Source organism: Podarcis filfolensis, assembly GCF_964270895.1.
Source record: "Podarcis filfolensis genome assembly, chromosome: 6".
NCBI classification, from domain to species: domain Eukaryota; kingdom Metazoa; phylum Chordata; class Lepidosauria; order Squamata; family Lacertidae; genus Podarcis; species Podarcis filfolensis.
Window position 1 is genome coordinate 95016382 of NC_139609.1, and position 17390 is coordinate 95033771.

The window sequence follows — 17390 nt, forward strand, 5'->3', positions numbered from 1 at the left end:
CTCTATTTTTTGACTGGATATAGTCTAGAGTTGTAATTATTGTCCTCTACACTCAATACAAGGGTAACCTAGATTGTTATGGAGCTGCATTTAGACCATCCTTTGAAGACAGCACAAGAGCTAAGAAACACCTGCAGAGCATCTCTTGCCAGCAAGGAAAACATCTGGATGACTCAGCAACTCCACAGAACATGGAACCTTTGCTATCTCTCTGAATTAATTGCTCTACCAGCACAACTGTACTCATATATGTTAATTTCTGCTCTCCATCCCAATCCTTGCTAGCAAGAGTGGAAAGGGAAGGGGGTGGTTGTATCATCAGAACTCCAACAGGGCCTGGATCGTAGAACTGAGTTGGGAGGGGGGGAGAAACCACTATGTAATTTCCCATCTAATATTTTGCCAAGCCCAATTCCAAGTCAGGCCAAATGGAGTTTGCAATCACTAATTATCACCGGCCTTGGGAGAGGCCACCACCTATTTCTCCAGAATCACTGAGCTCATCTGCAGTCATGTACTCTCTTTGTATTACCAGCAGACTCTACCAAAAGCTTGGAAATTTGTTCAGCACTCAGATAATAAATATTTATGACCAAACATGAACATTTATTTCCCGTTTAATGGGAGAAACGCTGCTCTGCTTACTAACTACTTGTTTCTACAAGAACCTGGGCATTTCGGCCGGCCGGCAAATTGCCTTGCTCTGCTTCTGCAAATAGACAGAGAGGGATGAACAGAAATCCATGTTTTGAAATAAAGGTACAATATACGTGTGTGCGCGCAGCCTGTTTGGAATGCCACATTAAACTGTAGTTTATTAACCCTGCTTTAATGTGAATGAGTAGCAGGTTGCTGCAACTAAAGGCTCTTCGTTCTTCCCCGTTCCTGCTTCAGGGAAACCAGGCACTGTCTGGCTTAACCTGGGCTTATGGTTTGTTCATCACTGTTTAAAGCATGAGCAGAAGCAAAGTGTGTTCTTGGCTTATTGCTTGTTTGGAGGAAACAAGCCATAAGCTCAGGTTCGGATCAGACTTGTTCCCCACAAGTGTGAGGCAGTGAGGAATGAAGAACCCGCTGTATCTGCACAAGCACACTGCTCATGCACACTAAACCAGTTTGTTCTCGCTGGGGGGTACCCCAACTAACACGTTTCATCAGAGTAAGTATTTCCACTTGTGCAACAGAACTTCCTCCCCCTGTAAGCCCCCAAAATCTGTTTTGGGGGAAGGAGCAGGTTTTCCAAACCCTCCGGAGCAAAGTGGGGGGCATTCCATAGTGCAAATAGAAATATTTGGGCTGGTGGAACTAGTTAGCTGGATAGTGCCCACTGTGTTTGAATGTGATGTGTGAACCAGGTCCCTCTCTCTTTTTGTGCAATTAACCTCTCTAGTTGGATTAGCGATGGGGAACCTCTTTCAACTTGAAGGACAACATTCAGAGGCTGGGGCCAGAGGCAAAACTGGGAGGAGCAAAGAAGGCAAATTTTGCCTTTGTACACTGGACCAATTTCGACACATGTAACCTCTCTGCCCTCCATCCAAGGAAGCAAGAGGCAATGCCGCAGCTCAAGCACACATTGCAGGTAGATGAAAACACACCAAGAGGATGCAAAACAAGGCCCAGAAGTGGGTGCGGCTGGGGAAGAGTCCAAAGGGCTTAGAGGGATTTCCCAAACTTAGGTCTTCAGCTGTTGTTGGACTACAACTCCCATCATCCCTGACCACTCTTGCTAGCTAGGGATGGTGGGAGTTGTAGTCCAAAAACAGCTGGAGAGTCAAAGTTTGGGAAACGTTGGCTTAGGTCATTGCCTGAAGTTAGGCCCCCGCGAATGAGATATAATACAGCTTGACATAAATCATGGGCAAGTGAATGTTATGTTTTGCAATAGTAAGCGTGCTGTGCACCATTTATTAAATTAGTAAAAATATGGTGTGTTACTGAATGATATAGTTAATGCCCTTCTAGGTACGATAAGAATGTTTTAAGGATATCATGCTATAAATATGTCCTTTTCTTACTGAGCATCTGCAAGTACAAGCTTGACTTAAAACTGTCCTTTATTTAAATCAATCCATTAGGTGTGTCAAAGGTTGGCTTTGAATAGATGAAGCACAGAAACCTTTTCTGTAAATAATATAATAATAATAATAATAATAATAATAATAATAATAATAATAATAATAATTTTATTATTTATACCCTGCCCATCTGGCTGGGTTTCCCCAGCCACTCTGGGTGGCTTCCAGCATTTATCAAAACATATTGTAAGATCAATTCAAAGCAAACCTTGAAAGGCTAATAATATTTCAGTTTGGGGCCAATAAAAGTCACTACACAAAAAACGAAAGACACAACCCAATCCATGTATTTTCAGATGCTAAAATTTAAATTGTAATACAACCTGGAAAGAAACTGTTCCGCACACCTTCTCTTAAAAGTTCCCGGGCTGCGTCAAGTTACAGTTGCAATCAAAACATTTCTAGATCATGACACTCTCCAATCCAGTCCAACTCCATCTGAACTTTGGACCCAATAGCTTCCACTTAAGCAGCTGAAATGAAATATTCATGCTCCGTAAATATCAAAATGGCTGAGAGACTGAAAAGGTTGTCAAAACCTTCCAGTGCTTGGGAACCCCAATTTTCTGACACCAACACCATTTGGATATAATTTACTCCAATTCCACTCGGCACTGCTTCTACATCTCTCTAAAATAATAATAATGACTTCTGAACCAAGATAAACCAAATTCTATGACCAGTATAAGTTCAGCAATTTTGCAATTGTTTGATTATTTTGCAAAATTTATCCTTATTGCATTATATCCCTCCCCCCGCCCCCGCTTTCCTCCAACCTGCTCATGTCAGGGCACATCTATTACATCTTCTTCAAATCCCCCATTTCCTTCCATAGGGGATCAAAGGGCAGCTGACAACATAAAGCAATACAATTTTCATAAAAGCATTTAAAATGCCGACTCAGTATTAAAAAAGCAGTAGCTAATAATCCCACTCTGGAGCCTAAGCCCAATTAAGCCCCAAAGGCCCAGACATATAAATGAGTCAAGATTTCGCCTAAAATGGGGGTCAAAGCTGGTTCTTCCTCCCTTTTATCTTCCCAATAACCCTGCGAGGTAGGCTGGGTGGGAACAACAAGGCAAGCAACTGAAGTGCTGAGCCCTTTGGGTCCCTTCTAACTCTACAATTCCCCAATTCTATGGAAATCCTAATCAGAGGCTTTGCCCACACGCTGTCAAGGCCAGTTCCGAAACTATTAGACCTAGAACATTTGGGATGTGCAGAACAGAGGACTAAAACGAGAGCTCAGAATGCCAAAGTTCCCCTGCCGCCAAGGGTAAGTGTGCATCAGTTACACTGAAACACAAACAATTGCCTCTTCCTTTGCTGTCATCGCCCTCAACCTGCCACTTGCTGGGCTTCCCCCTTTGTGAAAAGAAAACCCCTTCCCCATGTTTCTTCACATTCTTTGCTAAGATAGTTGACCTTGGGGGCTTAGCCATTTCCAAACCTCACGCAGCTTTCAGTATGGAGCACTCGTACTGGTCTTGCAAACTCAGAACAGTCATCACACAGAGAAGCATCCCTGAAGGAGCGTCTCCACGCCCATCGTTCAAGACGGACACTGAGGTCCAGCGCCGAGGGCTTTCTGGCGGTTCCCTCACTGTGAGAAGTGAAGCTACAGGGAACCAGGCAGAGGGCCTTCTTAGTGGTGGTACCCAACCTGTGGAACGCCCTCCCATCAGATGTCAAGGAAATAAACAACTATCTGACATTTAGAAGACAACCGAAGGCAGCCCTGTTTAGGGAAGTTTTTAATGACTGATGTTTTAATGCATTTTTAATCTTTTGTTGGAAGCCGCCCAGAGTGGCTGGGGAAACCCAGCCAGATGGGCAGGGTATAAGTAATAAATTATTATTTTATTATTATTATTACTATCCCATTGCCTCCTTTTTACTCTGGCCACAAATTTAGAAATTAAGTGTTTATTCCCTTTCTAGTCCATTGCTCCACCACCTTACTTTTTTTAATTTCAAGGGAGCAAAATCATAAAACTGAAGAGAAGGGAGGCATTCACAGCTCCCACTCCATATCTGAAGCACTCATGACAGAACAGCTACTGGCAAATCTTGAAATCCTCTGGACCAGAAGATATCACTGTGTTCCCCACCCTAACCACACCTTCTCCATTTGTTTGCAGATAACGCTAGCTAGGGCACATCATGCATCACAGCTTGCCTTAGATTTGAGGGGTATCTACATGGTGACAACAGTTAAGTGCTATGCCCCCCCCACCTGACCTTGGGACAGATCCATACTGAATATTTACACCCATGGAAACAGCAGGGGTCGGGGAGGGAGACTGTGGTCCTTCTCACACAGGGCAAACTCTGCAGAAGGGAGATAGCTGGAGATAAGACTGTATAAATTGCACAGTAAAGCATTCCCAGTGAAGAAACTGTTCTGGCCCCCTTACTGATGCCATCACAGCGCTTGAAGAGCTGTGCCTCGGAGCCAGTCTTTTACTCACTGACTGCTGGCAATGAGGCTTCTCTAGCTGAGCCAGGGAAGGAGGGAACATTAAAGCCTGCTGGATCAGGCCAATGGCCCACCCAGTCCAGGATCCTGTTCTCACAGTGGCCGAACCAGATGCCTGCAGGATGCCTACAAGAAGAATTCTAGCACAAGAGCTCTCGGCCCTCCTGCAGGTTCCAGCAACTGGTATTCAGAAGTATTGCTGCGTCCAACTGTGGAGGCACAGCAGAGCCATAATGCCTAGCCGCCTTCAAGAGCCCTCTCCTCCATGAATCTGTCCGCTCCTGTTGAAGCCAGAAAAGAATCTTCGCCTTTCAGCTTCTCCTCTTAGAACATACAGCTGTTAGGCTTGTTCTCTCCAGCCTAATATTTGTGGAGTCGGAGTTTTATGGGAGAGGTGCAGCACGATATCCAAGCACCCCCAAATCAAAACAAGGATTCTCCTAAGACAGAGCTCGGCAACCTAAGGCCCATGGGCTGGAAGTAGCCCATGAGGGTCGCTTAACTGGCCCATGAGCCACCGCTGAACCGAGCTGCCCGCCCGGCGAGTCCCTGTGCGCTGTGCTAAACCGGCGCAGTGCAGGGACTCTCTTCTGCAGTTCCAGAAATCGCTTCAGTGCATGCCCAAATGCCGAAAATCGCGTCTGTGCATGTCCGCAGTGCCGGAAATCACGTCTGCACATGCCCAGACGCCTAAAATCACTTCTGCGCAGGCATGATTTCCGGTGTCTTGGCATGTGCAGAAGCGATTTCCAGTGCCGCAGACATGCGCAGGCGCGATTTCCAGCGTCGCGCTGTGCTGGCCCAGCCCACGGAGGATCTCCGCGGGAGTGATCCAGCCCATGCCCGGTAAGCCTTGCCGACCCCTGTCCTAAGAGATCACAGTGAATGACTCTCCTGCTTTCCAGCTCTCTACTGACCAATCCTTCCCTTCCTTGATACACAATCACCAGTTCTCAAAAGTTCTTTTGTGTAGATTTGCCTTTCAAGCCGAGCTCTTACTGAGACGGCTCCCAGCCCTGAGCAAGGCAGCCAACACTGCTACCCAAGGCGTCACAGCTTCTCTTTCCTCAAATGCCGGCCTGAGCCGCTGCTGTGCTGCTCCTCATCCCCATATCTTCCTCCTTCCAGTCAGACACCTGGTCTTTTCCTCCCCTCAGCCTTAACATGCAACTGCCAAAGCAGATTGGAAGGGCGGAAGAAGAGCAATTTCCTTGTCCCTCTGGCTCAGAATGCACTCCAGGGGGTTCCTTTTAATGCTGTGTTTGACCCTCTTGTCCCAACCCCAAGTTGGCTCGGAGAAAGGAAAAAAACAAGTCTCCTGGTAAATACTTTGCCAGCTTTGGTGGCCAGCGCCAGGGGCTTGGCTCTAACGCTACTAAGCTGGAAAATTCAGCTGATGAAATAACTCTCCCGTGATTTCCCAGCAATATAGCAATTTCTTCATTGAACCTTTTATTCTAAATCTTGTAGCATTACCCTGAGTGAGCCAATATCCTGAGCAGGAAACCAAGGCTGAAGAACTATTCAGAATTCCTAGGTAACAGCACCAAAGTTTTAGTCACCCAAACAAACAGGATTTTTCCAGTCCTTAAAAGCGAAACTGGTGCTCAATCAGCTCGTTTTCAAAATTAAGCACAACCGCTTTAGCAGCCTGGCACTAGAAACAGAGTGAAATGTACAATCTGGAAGCCTCCTCTCTCTGCCGTGCTAGTGCAAACAAGCCCAGGGCCATGAAACAAAGTCAGAGTATTAGCATATTGGCAAGTAGGATCCCTGGGAGGCCGCAATTGCCAGGAAGCCTGGGAGCTGGGTGGTGCTGATGAAACTGGATAACCTCTGGAGGGTGGGACATTGCCACATTTGAAAGCACCTGCTGACCCTGGAACATCCCAGAAAGGCTGTGCTCCCAAACAGAGAAGAGAGAAAAGTTGTTCCTTGGGAAGATATCCTAATATCACTCCCTCACAGCTCCATCTAAATTACAGATAGGTAGCCGTGTTGGTCTGCCATAGTCAAAACAAAAAAAATATAGTCTGCCATAGTCAAAACAAAACAAAATTTTTTCTTTTCTTCTTCCAGTGCTACTGGAAGAAAAAAAGCTCCATCTAAAAGCATCCTTGTATTTTTTTAAAAAGTCCACAAAACTTACTAACCTGCCAGCATCTGTGCTAGCCTGCTGGGGGCTGGCAGAAGCAAAAACAGAGAGCTCTGATTCTCCTGCAACAACCTTCAGCGTTCCTACACGGTTGCAAACAAGGGAGTTTCTCTCCTCTAATAGTTCACGTGCTTCTAAGGGGAGGGACAGAGTACTTGATCCCTCCTTTTCCTTCACTCAACATGCATGCAATTCCTTGTTGCCCATGGCTGTGAGACTAACGCTTAAACACAAGGCTTTGCCCTGACTTGAGGAAAGCTGCCTGCAGCACAGTTAAGCAGGGTTTTCTCTCCAAAATGGCCCGATGAATTGATTCTTATGTCTGGTCTGGAGAGTCAAGCCCCAAGGTACACTGGCAGGAACTAGAAATGAGTGGACTGCATCGTGTAAGTTTTATGGAAAGGAAAAGGCACGAGCCAGCTAAGGGGAGGATATCAGCAGGCGCATTTTGCACCTGGCTATTGGCCACTTGTGATCAAGTGAAGATGCCTGGGTTACAGGATGGCACCTAACATCTCTACCATCTAGAGGTGCATGCTTGGGGATCCTTGGATCTTGACTGTTTTCACACCCTATCCACACATCCTGTAGAATTCTGTTATACCATATTTACTCAAATCTAATGTGCACCTTTTTTGGCCAAATTACGTTGCGAAAATTAAGGTGTGCATTAGAATCAATGGCATATTGACATTCACCATCAAATACTTTTTTTGGTTTCAAGGTTCTGAAGATTGAGGTGTGCATTCAATTTGATGGTGCATTAGACTCGAGTAAATGCAGTATTTTATCTGCAGCATCAGAATGAATTTCAGGAACCAAATAGTCATATTGAAAAATACGACTCCAAAGCTTTCTGGCCCCCAAATGGCAACTAGGCATTCCTTTTTGGCGACTGTAACCCCTGGTTAAAGGAGCCATTTGGTGCCCAGTTTATATATCAGTTTCTAACACTGGTTGGTGGCCACTGCTACTTTTTGTGGATGCTAATTCCAGAGTTTATGCGCTACTTTATCTGTCTTTTATTTTGTCTGTCCAACATTCAGCTTCACTGGACGGCCCAGAGATCAAAGTATTATACGAGAAGGGGAAACAACTTCTCCCTTTCCATCAGTTGAGAAGCAGCCTGATCCATTGCCTTGGCTGGCACTGGAATCCTGCTGTCCATTCCTCTGAAAAATATATCTGCTTCTAACTAGCCCACCCACAACTTAAGCTGGATCAACTGGTCTGTCAAACTCTTCAATGGCTCATTGTAAAGGTGATTCACAGAAGTTCTAGTTCCTAAATACTACCGTACTCTAAAGTTCGTTTTTTAAAGAACAATTTCCCCTACCTTATAATTTAAGGCATTTTCAGGATGGCTCACAAACAAAACCTAGGTGAACAAGAGAGAGCATTGTGAAAAACAGCAGCAAAATCGTTAATAAGATCTTAAAGCAGCAGAACTGACTATGGAACATTAAAAGCCTTGGAGAATGGAGGGATGAACAGCCCTGGCCTTTAAACAGCAAGGCGCCAGGAGAAGGACCTGAAAAGACCATCTCAAACCAACAAGCAAATTTATGTTGGGCTGGGTGATCCTTCAAGACAACCAGGTCTCAAACCATGTATAAAGCAGTGATGTAGAAGGGAGTCGCGCAAACCCTGAGGATCACAGCTCAACAGGTTTTGGCATCAGAACCTCCTTTTCCCAAGGGGCAGGGTGCTATGTCTCAAGCACAGCATGGGATGGGATATGGCGGGGGGAGAGAGATATATGCTCGTCTTTCTGTTTCCAAGCTTCGAGTTATGAAGAGGGGGAAGACAATACGCCCTCACTCCTCCCCCAGTAGCTTAGAGCTGGAGAGGGAAGGCAGAGAGTTGCTCTGCCCCTGCCAGGTGCAGTGCGCACTCATTTGACACACAACTAAACCACAACAGTTCAGACCTGAAGGGAATGCAAAGGCATGTCTGGGTCCCACAGGTGTTCCAAGCTCGAAAGCACTTTGGGTGCAGGGAGAAGGCGACACCTCCCATGCACAACTGCATGCTGAAAGGGGGGGGGGGAGAACACACACACACACACACACACACGTTGTTAACTTATAAAATGCAGAACAATGTGGAAAAGTCAAATATGATATGCAACACAAATACATACCGTATTTTTCATCCCATAGGATGCTCCGTCCCATAGGACGCACCTAGTTTTTTGGGGGGGAAATAAAGGAAAAAATGTTTTCCTTTACTTCTCCCCCAAAACCAGGTCGGGGAACAGCGGGATGGCGGTGCTGCGCCTCCCCGCTGTCCCCTGAGCTTGTGGGGCTGGCCAATGTCTGCCCGGCGCGAGGGGCGCTCTGCTTCAGGGCGCCCTGCGCGCCGGGCGGCAGGCTGCTATCCGCAGCGTGGGGAGCCCTGTGGGAACTCCCGCAGGGCTGCCTAGGCTGCAGATGTGTTCCCGAAGCGCCGGGTGCTCTGCTTTCAGCGCGCCCGGCGCTCTGGGAACCAGGCTGCTATCCGCAGCCTAGACAGCCCTGCGGGAACTCCCGCAGGGCTGCCTAGGCTGCGGATGTCTTCCTGAAGCCTGGAGAGCGAGAGGGGTTGGTGCACACCGACCCCTCTCGCTCTCCAAGCTTCAGCGAAAGCCTGCATTCACCCCACAGGACGCACCCAGATTTCCACTTCAGTTTTGGAGGGGAAAAAGTGCATCCTATGGGGCGAAAAATACGGTAAGTAGATCACAACCTCCTAACAAAATATTCCAATTATTGAAAATTCAAATACCAACACAAACATCTCACACTCTGAGGCTATTTTTACAAACCCATGTTCATGCTTACAATGTTTCCTGAAGACAAAACTGTGCAACCACTGCAATGCATTTGTCCAAATGCAATCTTCTGTCTCATTATCTGATTAATGCTTAATTTCTCGATTGCTCCAAGGTCTCATACTTTCTTTTTTTCTTCAACCACAGAATAATATCTGGGACAGCTGCCAATTTCCCTACTTTCAATGTACAAATCTTAGCTACTACTAAGAGAAATGTGCTCTGTACTTTCTTGACAAGACTCCAAATGCCAAAAATGCTTCTGCTTTTGACTATAACTAAATAGTCATTCTTGGATATTACTTACTATTTCATATTTTTAGGAATGTCAACCACATTTCCAGATACGTGCCCCATGTACCATATGGTTGTGAGCCACCCCAATCTCCAAGTGAGATTCCAGAGGGTTGCATGTGCTTACCCAGGAATCGATTTCCTCAGAATGAGGGACAGCAGAGACTGTGGTATCTTTATGATAGATCATGGGTAGGCAAACTAAGGCCTAGGGCCCGGATCCAGGCCAATTGCCTTCTAAATCCGGCCCGCAGACGGTCTGGGAATCAGCGTGTTTTCACATGAGTAGAATGTGTCCTTTTATTTAAAATGCATCTCTGGGTTATTTGTGGGGCGTAGGAATTCATTCATCCCGCCCCCTCACAAGGTCTGGCCCGCTTCACAAGGTCTGAGGGACAGTGGACCAGCCCCCTCCTGAAAAAGTTTGCTGATCCCTGTGATAGATGGTTTATTTACACACACACACACACACACACACACACACACACACACAGTGGTACCTCAGGTTAAGTACTTAATTCGTTCCGGAGGACCGTACTTAACCTGAAACTGTTCTTAACCTGAAGCACCACTTTAGCTAATGGGGCCTCCTGCTGCTGCCGCGCCGCCAGAGCCCGATTTCTGTTCTCATCCCGAAGCAAAGTTCTTAACCTGAAGCACTATTTCTGGTTTAGCGGAGTCTGTAACCTGAAGCGTACGTAACCTGAGGTACCACTGTATATACACACACACACACAACTTGAGCCTACGATGGAGGGGCGCGCAGCACTAACATCCAAGAAAGTATTGCTTCTCCCATAGCCATAGCCTTGGATCCCAGCAGAAATCAAGCATGGTTCTGTCTCCCAGTTGCCCAGCCGGCAGCCTTGCTTCTAGCTCACATAACTCAACTCCCAACTCTGGCGTCCGTCTTTCTTACTACCAGCCATTGAGGGAGCGAGCCCACCCATTTGGTATCCGGCACAGAGACATTTCCTTTGTTACTTTAATGGCCCATACATAGAGGGCCATTACCTCACCAGGAAGCTACTTCCGCTATTCCAGGATCCGTGTTGGATCCATGCAGGAAGTAGAAGGGAGCTCAGGCATACAGCCTACCCCCACCCAGCTGATAAGGCTATCTTTCCCAGCTGCCACTATGGTTGAGAACCACTGTATTTCCTATGCATCACAGGGGCAAGATACCAACTCGATCCAGTGCTTTCAGAATCAGAACACAGTCTTAACCCCCACATACTACAAAATAGGACTTACTTTCTAACTTACCACATATAACCTCGTTCTTAAGACCTAATATGACCAGATGAAAAGCAAGGAAGTGGTCCCTGCATCTTAACAGGCAAAGCTGAGAAGTCATAACGGATGAGTTTCTCTCTTTTTTGTAACTATTAACAGTGTTCATAGCTGAAGCAAGTCAGAGTAAAAAGTGCAAAGGTGCATTCTGCTGCATCTTTTGATGTCTCCCCCCTTTCTCTTACAAAAGTTCTTTTATTAATGGTGGTAAGCATTGCTCATGTGGTCCACTCATTAGTCCTGACCCACTAGCGGAAGCTCAGAAAATAAGGATTACCTTAAAAGAAACCTCTCTTAAGATCACCCTCCTTCCTTACCAAGTTCCAACAACAGTATTCAAATATTAAAATATCCGATTTGGCATTTGTCTGTAAAGCTATCTGCCTTTGGGATGGAAGAGGCGAGAACCCCAACTAAAAATAAAAACCTCAACCCACAATTTTTATTTAGAAAGTGCATCGCTTACCATAATAGCTTCAAGAATGGACTTCTGAATTTGTACCATAAGCAGATGCAAAGACGATGTGGTGTCATGTACCCACCTCCCCAGAGAGTGTGAACTGTATCTCTAAGAGGAATGCAAACTGTCCTGACAATGGGGCATTTTCTCACTCGCCCTATTTTTCACACTTTATGATCCACAGTGGCAAATAATTTAAGCACACTTGCTGAGAGCCCAGCATGCCACTTCTGCAATTAAATGCAAGAACTAACATCACACGAACAGAGCAAAACAGAAATGAGACACAAACAGCCGCCAGTCTCAAAGGCTAATGTGTGCTTTTCGCAAGGAGTCTTCGGTTTTGCAGCAGATTTGAGTTTGCAAATCTCAGCATATGAAGAAAATACAGAGCTCAGAAAGGACGGGCAATGGTTCCAGTCAGGGTTTGACTAACCTGGGCTTTAGCAAGCTGCAGAACCTCCATGAACCTTTCCAGCATCCTTCCGTCTCCACCCCATCCACAACACACACCCCAGTCCTAACCTCCTCTCTCTAGAGCCTTCCAACATTCAACCACCTCAATCCTCTATTGCCATACCACCACTGCCTCAATGCTGAAATGCTAAATATTGACAGAAAGCACAGCTAAGTGAGCACAAAGATAATCTGCATGATTTATTGAGCAACATAATTCAGACTCATAAATTGCAAGATTGGAGTTTGAGAGCAGAGATCACATGGACCCAAGTAACCTTGCAGTTAGCTACTCGCCAGTAATGGATGACTAGCCATTCTTTCCAGGCGACTAACTCAAAAAGGTTAACTTTCGCAATAGGCCTTTTAACGCTTGCCTGGAGTTTTTATTCTTGCATTTAGTTACCATTTTTATTTATTTTTTTGTATGTTTTTGTATGCTGCCCTGGAAAAATTTATTCTGAAGGGCAGCATAATAAAAAAGAAAAGAAAAATACCTGGGTTCTCTCTGTGGGGAAGAATGAATTTGTGTTTCTGCAAGGAAACCTGAAGAAAAGGGTGTAATTATGTAAAAGATGGGGAGCAAAGGCAGACCCTTATGCAAGGTCACTCTTCCATTGGGTAGGTAGGCAAGCATATTGAATTTCAAAGCATCAGCCGGGCTATATCTGCGCCACATCTCATCAAAAGGAGCAATTCTCATTTGGAATAATTTAAGAAAGGCACACCCACATTTTGATAACAAGCTCTAGCCAGTGTGCATGCCATGGTACCACACATTGATCCAAGCACTGAATGACAAAAAAATCTCCCAAGTCTGGAGGGTGGGGTTTTTGAGAAAAGTGGGTGGAGCAAAATATGGAGCTGGCAACATTTCCAAGCCCTGCTGGCTATATTCTGTGTACTTCTGCGACAGCCCAATGGCCACAGAAATGTTCACCCAAACACTGCTTTAGAGCGGGGTCAACATGAAAGCTTTCCATGTTTATTAGCAGGTCATCCATTACATTACACATACAGGGTGTAACGCACTGCAAGCTTTATGTGGAGCTCAAGCTTGATTTGGTCTGCACAGGAGGATTTTAAAAGCTGAGATTGTTTTGTGAAACTCCATTCTGGCGGCGACTAATGATTCTAATCAAGAATTTGAAAGCTAGCTTCCATCAGCAGCAAGAAAGAAAGTGTTCCTCGGGGCATAAACCTCTACTGTACAAACAGCTTAGGATACTTTCCCCAGGGCAATCAGCTTTTCCTTGCATGGTTGCACAGGCCAAAAGGTACATTCTTATCAAAATGGAAAAAAAGAGAGATGAGGAACCCCTGACTGTACCACCTGCAGATCTCACTACTTTGTGATTTGCAGTTCCGTTGTCCAAATTCTGTGAAGCAAGTGCATTTGAATCAGCTTATTTTGCATAATTTATTCCGCTTCTCCTAACCATAGGGCACTGAAGACTTACATGGAGATGTTTTCAAAGGATCTACACCTCAGGGTTATGTGTTCAAGCCCCCACACAGTGGGCAAAAAATCCCTGCATTGCAGGGGGTTGGACTAGATGACCCTCATGGTACCTTCCAACTCTACGATTCTATGAAAGGTATTCTCTGTGATGGTTCCCTGTTTGTGGGACAGTCTCTCCAGGGAGGCTCACCTGGCACCATTATCATAGATCTTTAGGCATCAGGCAAAAATGTTTCTCTACAACCAGGCCTTTGCCTGATTAACATTCTATGGCCTTTTAAATGTGTTTGTGGGAGGGGAGTTATTGGTTTGTTTTTTATGATGTATTTTGTGTTCTCTTTGTACTTTAATGTTGTGAACTGCCCTGCGATCTTCGGATAAAAGGCAGTATAATTTTTTTAAAATTATGAATTTATTGATACCCTGCCTTTCCCACCACGGCAGTACACAATTTTAATAATAGCCACCAGCTTCAGGATGGAGATCCAGGCGAAGTATTGGGGATGAGCCTGTCATTGTATTGCTTATAATTTCAAATAAGTCTGTATGTCACTAAATCCTTAATATAGGAAGCCTCATGAAATACCATTCATTGATAACAAGGCCATCTGTATTTTTCTTGACATACAGCAACACAAACTCGAACTAGCCTAAAGACTTACACTAACAGGGATGCCCCTCAACCTCAAATTAAAATTTGCCTTTATCAGTTCAAAGTTTGTCTCCGCAATCAACCAGCGAAATTGTCAGTTGGTTAACAATTAGCAGTGCAATCCTATACACGTCTACTGATCAGTAAGTTTCATTGAGTTCAATGCTACTCAACTACCAGGTAAGCATGTGCAGAGAATCCTGTAGCTCTGATAAGCCAACAACAGAGATCAACTTCTCACAAGGGGAAACACAGTAGAAGATAAGAGATCAGTCTTCAGCTAGCACAGCTTATTGGAACCAGGAGGTTCCTGGCCACCACCACCAAATTACAGGCAGACATTTGCATATGCTGCTGGTTGGGGAAGCATCCCTCATGCCCACTTAGCCAGGGCAGATGTACACTTGGTAGTGGGATCATACTCCTGCAAGGGCTGACAATAAAATCTGGGAAGGAATCTCTCTCTATTCTAGTGGTAAAGAAAGGAGAAGTCCTCCCTAAAGACCTAAGATTGAAAAGCTCCAGTAGGCAGCATGCAACATTCTCAGGTTATCCCTCACTTCCCAACCCGCTATTCTTACAAGAATAAATGAAAGTGTTCCAATATATAGCCAAACTGAGATGATGCAACTTGTCAGGTAATGGGGAAAGAGTGTTTCTTACCTAGTAATATTACGTTCTCATCGGGATAAGGAGGAAACCAATTCAGCTGAAGATGAGCAGAACTAAAATGGGCACTTGCTAAATATATTCATACCCAACAATGGGGAAAATATGAGAAAGACTGAACATTTTATGCCTGCATCTAATATTTTTTATTCATCCCCCCCCCCCAACTGCTATGAGGACTGGAATCTAGAACACTGTAAGAAGCTCTGAAACTTTCACTGGAAATGTTTCTTTGGCTCCTCACATTCTGTTATTTCTAACCCCATTAACTTGCGTATAGCTTCTTGACTTCCTAGTGTGGAGTTAATACCTTTTGTCTATCACTGTGGGAAAAGACATCCCTTTACACCAACTGCACATACCAAGGAAGGAACAGCTTTCTTGGGCATGATCCATGAAAAGAAGAAACAACAAATCATTAAAACGAAAAGCAAGGGCAGAAAGCACTTCAGAAGCCCAGACAGCAGGAAATCAAGTTTGTAGGATCAAGAGTCAATTTTAAAATATCACACTTTACTGTTTTCAAGTACACATATCTGTCCTATCCTATCTAGTCTGATCTTTGTATACAGATGGTTGCAGGATGGGGAGAAATCCCCACAGTATCAGCACCACAGTAACTGGGGAGAGCACTCTTCAACTGTGCAGAAAATGTTCCTACATTTAGCTGGAACAAGGCAATCAGAACCTCCCATCCCACCATAGTCCTAAGAAGACAGAGAGGCTTGTCTTGGGAATTAGCTGGGAGAAGAGCACCTCAGTCAGGACTCTACAAGTTCCCTGGGGACGACTCTACTCAGTAGTGCCTAGAGGCTTCCAGCTGTCCACTGTTGGAAACAGGATGCTAAATTAGACAGACCTTGGTCTGATCCAACCAGGTAATTCTTATATCCCCCATAATGACAGGGCAAAGGAACCAGCAATTTTCACATATTTACCCTAGATTTTTAAACTCTCCTAACCACAATTACTCAAAGAGAAAACAATCCTGGGAAATGATAATACCTTTGTTTCTGTTTTTTGAAATGCAGATTAGCATGTATTAATGACCCCACCCTAGGCTATCCTCAACCGTCCAACAATCTCCCAGAACCACAAGTCCAGCAGCCCTTGCTGAAAGATGCTCAGGCTCAAGCACTTGCGGACCTCACATATAAAGAGATTTACAGGTACCCTTCAGCCTCTGGCACAGAAAGAGATCCCCTATGCAGCCTGGAAAAGGGGCAAAAGATCCTTGGTAAAAGCAACCTTTCACACACACACACACACAACCATGATCTGCCCTTCCTGCCCCCCTTGAGGGAGACACCCTCTCCGTTCTGCCCCCACCCCAAAAGAATCACTGCAGACCCACAGCAGGACCCCTCCTTCCTCCCCACCCAACATCATATGCAAAAGAATATGCCAGAACACACATGGGGGGGGGCGAGGGAAGATAACCTTTTTTTTTTTTGCTAGAGTGCAAGAAGGGCCACATTGGGGGGGAGCACCTTTCAAAGGACTGTCCTGCTTCGTTCCCAGACTCACATAATTGAGGATGGGGGGGGATCTTTCTTTCCCCTCCCCCCCCAACAAAAGGAAACGTCCCAGTGGTCAACTGGTCACGGGGGGGGGTCGGTGGGCGGGGTCTGCTCCCTTCACGCCCAGGGGCGGCTCCATTGGCAGCCTCACCCAGGATGGGGAGCCTCCCCTCCCCCCCCATAGGCTGCCATACTATGCAGCTGCCTCATGAGGGGGGGGGGCGAAGAAGCAAAACCCGCACTTCCAGAACCAGAGACCCCTCATTTTCTCATTTTATATATATGCCCCCCCCCAATTCGCCGCCCCCTCCCCTCCCTCGAGGCTCCAAATGGAGGGGAGGGGGAGTCGAGGAAGCCCCGCCCTCCCCCTTCTCCCGCCTCTGGGCCCTTTCCCCTCCCCCCACCGGGTCCATTCGGGCCGGGGAAGGCGCCCCGCGCCGCTACGGCCACCCACCTGAGGAGGAGGCGGCAGCAGCCACCACCGCGCCTCCCTCGCCGGCCTCACACAGACAATATGGCGGAGGCACAAGGCTCGGCCGCCAGCCGCAGGGCCCAGAGCGAGGCTGGCCGGAAGCGGAAGTCCCTGCCGCGCCGCGCGCTCGGGCCTCTCTAGAACTCGGGAGGCTTCTCTGTGTGCTACCTGCCGGGGACGCATGCGCAGGATGCTTTCCAGGCGTTGCCTTCTGGGAGGTGTAGTTCTCTGAAAGGCAGGATTGGGGAAAGGCAGCTGGGGGACTCTGACTAGCAACTGTTCAGAGGTGGGAGAGTATTATTATTATTATTATTATTATCATTATCATTATCATTATCATCATCATTATTATGATTATTACTATTATTTTACCTATTTAGCTGGAAACTTGCAATGAGTTGTGGTCCCTCTCACATTCCAAAGGCAGGAGAATTTGCTCAGGCCATTAAGGAAAACTCTCTGATTCCTTAATGACCTAAGGAATGTTAATCCTCTTTTGTCTGTTCCCTAACTACCCATTAGTCTGAGTGTTCCTGCTAATTAGTCACCAAAAAACTCAAAAGTGTTTTTCCTAGGTGCTCCAAGAGC

The 17390-nt window shown here is 46.0% G+C and overlaps 1 protein-coding gene across 2 annotated transcripts in view; it reads right to left on the reverse strand.

Annotated features, from left to right (window-relative positions):
• The window catches only part of CSNK2A1 (casein kinase 2 alpha 1), a 47621-nt gene extending 30698 nt beyond the window's left edge, over positions 1-16923 (reverse strand). Inside the window, exons 1-2 of one of the 2 annotated variants that reach the window (XM_083618994.1) lie at positions 16785-16897; positions 8049-8090 (exon numbers count right to left, since the gene is read on the reverse strand). The gene's annotated coding sequence lies outside the window, so the exon portion shown is untranslated. Of the gene's footprint in view, positions 1-8048; positions 8091-16784 lie in introns of both variants that reach the window. The other variant, XM_083618993.1, reaches the window with a different exon arrangement.
• Between the last annotated feature and the right edge of the window lie 467 nt (positions 16924-17390).